Consider the following 5,301-nt stretch of genomic DNA (forward strand, 5'->3'; position numbering starts at 1 on the left):
CAATAGGGAATATTTTGATGTCACATTGCTGCATTGTGATGTCACATTGGAGCATTGTGATGTCACATTCATGCATTGTGATATCAAATTGGATCATTCTTAGGTCATAATATAGCATTTTAAAGTCAGGCTATAACACTGTGATGGCACCATGGAGCATGGTGATGTCACATTTGAAGATTGTGCTGTGACACAGAATTTTGTGAAGACATATTTTAACATTGTGATGATATGCTGGATAAATGTAATGACACTTGGGGAGTTAGTTTTCATATTTTGGTGCATTGTGGTGTCATATTGAAGCATTGTAAAGTCAAATTTAAACATAGAGAAATCATATTTTAGCATTCTGAATGTCATTTTGGAATATTTTCATGTCATATATTTGCAGGGTTATTTCACATTGGAGCACTGCTATGTCACATTGGTGCATTGGGCCGTCAAATTGGATTATTGTGATGTCACAATGGAGCATTGGGAACTCAGATTGTAACACTGTGATGTCACCATGGAGCATTGTGATGTCACACTGGATAATTGTAATGTCAAAATGGAACATTATGAACATATTGTAACATTTTGATGGCAAATAGAGGAATATAATGGCACATGGGACGAGTGTGTTGACACATTGGAGTATTGAGACATCACAATGGATCATTGTGACATCACAATGGGGCATTGTGAAGTCACGTTGTTGATGTCACCATGGAGCATTGTGATGTCACACTGGATAATTGTAATGTCAAAATGGAACATTATGAACATATTGTAACATTTTGATGGCAAATAGAGGAATATAATGGCACATGGGACGAGTGTGTTGACACATTGGAGTATTGAGACATCACAATGGATCATTGTGACATCACAATGGGGCATTGTGAAGTCACGTTGTAAGAGTGTGATGGCACCAGGGAGCATTGTGATATCATATTTGAGGATTGTGATGTGACAAGGGTACATTGTGAAAGCTTATTGTAACATTGTGAATATATATTGGAGAAATATAATGGCACGTGGGGAGTTAGTGTTGGCACTTTGGATCATTGTTCTGTCATATTGAAGCATTGTGAACTCAAATTTGAACATTTTGAAGTCATATTGTAACACTCTGAATGGGATTTTGGAATATTTTGATGTCACATTGGTGCATTCTGTTGTCATATTGGAACATTGTGATGTCACAATGTAGCATTGTGAAGTCAGATTGTAACAGTGTGATGGCACCATGGAGCATTGTGATATCACATTTCACAACTGTGATGTGACAAGGGAAATTGTGAAGTAATATTTGTACCTTCTGATAATACATAGCAGAAATATAATGGCACGTGGGGAGTTAGGGGGTTATGGTTAGGATTTTCGTTATGGTTACTGTTAGGATTAGGGGTAGGGGTAGAGGTTGGGGTTGGGATTAGGGTTATGGTTAGGTTTAGGGTTAGGGTTAGGGTTAGAGGGTTAGGGTTAGGGTTAGGGTTAGGGGATAGGGTTAGGTTTAGGGTTAGGGTTAGGATTAGGGTTAGGGGTTAGGGATTAGGGTTAGGGTTAGGGTTAGGGTTAGAGTTAGAAATCTAATGGCAGGTGGGTAGTTAGTGTTGGCATTTTGTAGCATTGTGGTGTCATATTGAAGCATGGTGAAGTCAAACATGAACATTGTGAGGTCATATTGCAATATTCTTAATGACATTTTGGAATATTTTGAAGGCACAATTGTGCATTGTGATGTCACAGTGGAGCATTGGGGTGTCACATTGGTGCCTTTGTGGCATCACATTGCATCATTGTGCCATCAAAATGGAGCATGGTAAAGTCAAACTGTAACAGTGTGACAACACCAGGAAGCATTGTGACGTCACATTTGAGGATTATGATGGGACAAGGGAATATTGTGAAGGCATATTGTAACATTGTGATGACATATTGGAGAAATATAATGACCCTTGAGGAGTTAGTGTTGGCACTTTGTCAAGCATTGTGACGTCATATTTGAGGATTGTGATGGGACAAGGGAATATTGTGAAGGCATATTGTAACATTATGATGACATATTGGAGCAATATAATGACACAAGAGGTGATAGAGATTTCACATTGGAGGAATTTCATGTCACATTGGAGGACTTTGAAGTCACAATGCAATATTGTGATGTCACAATGGAACATTATGAAGTCACATTGTCACATTGTGATGCCACTTTGGAAGAATAGACTGGCGCATGTGGCGATAGTGTTGGCACATTGGAGCTTTGTGATGTCACATTGGAGCATCGTGACTTCACAATGGAGCATTGTGAAGTCATATTGTAACAGTGTGATGGCGCACAGGAGCAATAGAATGGCACATGGGGCAATAATATTGGAACATTGCAGTTTGTGATGTCATATTGTGAAATATTATTGCATTGTGATGGCACATTGGAGCAATATAATGGCACATGGAGAGATTGTGTTGGCACATTGGAGTATTGCAATCTCAAAATGGAACATTGTGAAGTCCTAGTGTAACATTTTGATGGTAGTATGGAGAATTGTGTGGTCAAATTTGCGGATTGTGAGGGGACATTGAGCACCATGTTTGCATATTGAGCATGATGATGACACAATGGTTCATGGTAATGACACAATTGCGCATCATAATGGCACAATGAGCATTGTGATTGCATATAGGTGCGTTGTGATGGCACAATGGAACATTGAGAAGTCATACTATAAAATTGTGATGATACATTTGAACAATATAATGTCACATGTGGGGTTAGAGTTTCCACATTGAAGCATTGTGATTTCACATTGGAGCATTGTGATGTCACAATGGAACATTGTGAAGTCATATTGCAACATTGTGAAGGCACCATGGCACAATGGAGCAATATATAGGCACATGGGCCAATATTATTGGCATACTGGAGCATTGTGACATCAAAATGGAGCATTGTGAAATGACAAAGAACATTGTGAAGTCATCTTGTAATATTTTGCTGGCACTATGGAGTAATATAATAACACATGGAGCAATAGTGTTGGAATATTGGAGCACTGTGATGTCATGTTGGAGCATTGTTATGTCACATTGGAACATTGTGAAGTCATCTTGTAACATTGTCATGGAACATTGGAGCAATATAAAGGCACATGCGGTGATAATATTATTACATTGGAGCATTGTGATGGCACATTGGAACATTAGAATTCCTACTGTGGCATTGTGATGGCATATTGGAGTGATATAAGGGTACACAGGGCAATAGTTTTGGCGCTTTGGAGAATTGATATCTCACATTGGAGCACAGTGATATCATAATGGAACACTGTAAAGTCATATTTTAACATTGTGATGGCACCATAGAGCATTGAGATTTCACATGGGGCAACAGGGTTGGCATATTGGAGCATTGTGACTTCACAATGGAGCATTGTGAAGTCATATAGTAATAGTGTGATGGCACCATGGAGCATTGTGATGTCACATTTGAGGTTTGTGATATGACAAGGGAACATTATGAAGGCACATTGTAACATTGTGATGATATATTTGAGAAACATAATGGCACTTGGGGAGTTAGTGTATACACTTTGTAGTATTGTGGTGTCGTCATAATGGCATTTGGGGAGTTAGTGTTGACACTTTGTAGTATTGTGGTGTCGTATTGAAGAGTTATGTAGTGAAATTTGAAGATTGTGAAGTCATATTGTAAAACTCTGAATAGTATTTTGGAATATTTTGATGTTACATTGGTGCATTGTGATGTCACATGTAAGGATTGTGATGTGACAAGAGAACATTGTGAAACCGTATTGTAAAATTGTGAAGGTATATTGGAGAAATATAATGGCATTTCGTGAGTTAGTGTTGCCATTTTGAAGAATTGTGGTGCCATATTGAAGCTTTGGGAAGACAAATTTGAAAATTGTGAAGTCATATTGTAATATTCTACATGGCATTTTGGAATATTTTGATGTCATATTTGTGCATTGTGATGTCACATTGGAGCATTGTGATGTAACATTCGTGCATTGTTACAACACTTTGAATCATTGTGCCATCACAATGAAGCATTGTGAAGTCAGATTGTAACAGTGTGATGGCACGATGGAGCATGGTGATGTCACAGTGGAGGATTGTGTTGTGACAGCCGAATATTGTGAAGACATATTGTTGACATTGTGATGATACCTTGGAGAAGTATAATAGCACTTGTGGAGTTAGTGTTGGCAATTTGTAGCATTCTGGAGTTATATTGAAGCGTTGTGAAGTCATACTGTAACACTCTGAATGGCATTTTGGAATAATGTGATGTCACATTGGTGCATTGGGATGTCACATTGGAGCATTGTCGTGTGACACTGGGTAATTGTGATGTCACAATGGAACATTGTGAAGACATATTGTAACATTGTGGTTGCATATAAAGCAATATAATGGCACATAGGATGAGAGTTTTGCCATATTGGACCATTGTGATGTTACATTGGATCATTGTTACGTCACAATGGAGCACTGTGAAGTCTGAATGTAACAGTGTGATGGCACCATTGAGCATTGTGTTGTCACATTTGAGGGTTTGATGTGACAAGGGAACATTGTGAAGGCATATTGTAACATTTTGATGATATATTGGAGAAATATAATGGTACTCGGGGAGTTAGTGTTGGCACTTTGTAGCATTGTGGTGTCATATTGAAGCATTGTGAAGTCAAACTTGAACATTGTGAGGTCATATTGTAATATTCTGAATGACATTTTGGAATATTTTGATGTCACAGTGGTTGGAGCATTGTGATGTCACACTGGTATTTGTGATGTCACAATAGAACATTGTGAAGAGATATTGTACTGTGTGATGGAATATGGAGCAAAATAATGGCACTTGTGGCTGGAGTGTTGGCAGTGTAGATCATTGTGACATCACCTTGGATCATTATGACATCACAATGGAGCACTGTGAAGTCAGAATGTAACAGTGTGATGGCACCATTGAGCATTGTGTTGTCACATTTGAGGGTTTGATGTGACAAGGGAACATTGTGAAGGCATATTGTAACATTTTGATGATATATTGGAGAAATATAATGGTACTCGGGGAGTTAGTGTTGGCACTTTGTAGCATTGTGGTGTCATTTTGATGCATTGTGAAGTCAAATTTGAACATTGTGAAGTCATACAGTAACACTCTAAGTGGCATTTCGAATATTTTGATGGCACACTGATGCTTTGTGATGTCACATTGGGGCATTGTGATGTCACACTGGATCATTGTGGTGTCACAATGGATCATTGTGGTGTGACAATGAAGAATTT

The sequence above is a fragment of the Nannospalax galili genome, unplaced genomic scaffold (assembly GCF_000622305.1).
Source record: "Nannospalax galili isolate Female #2095 unplaced genomic scaffold, S.galili_v1.0 scaffold51, whole genome shotgun sequence".
Classification (NCBI taxonomy): Eukaryota; Metazoa; Chordata; class Mammalia; order Rodentia; family Spalacidae; genus Nannospalax; species Nannospalax galili.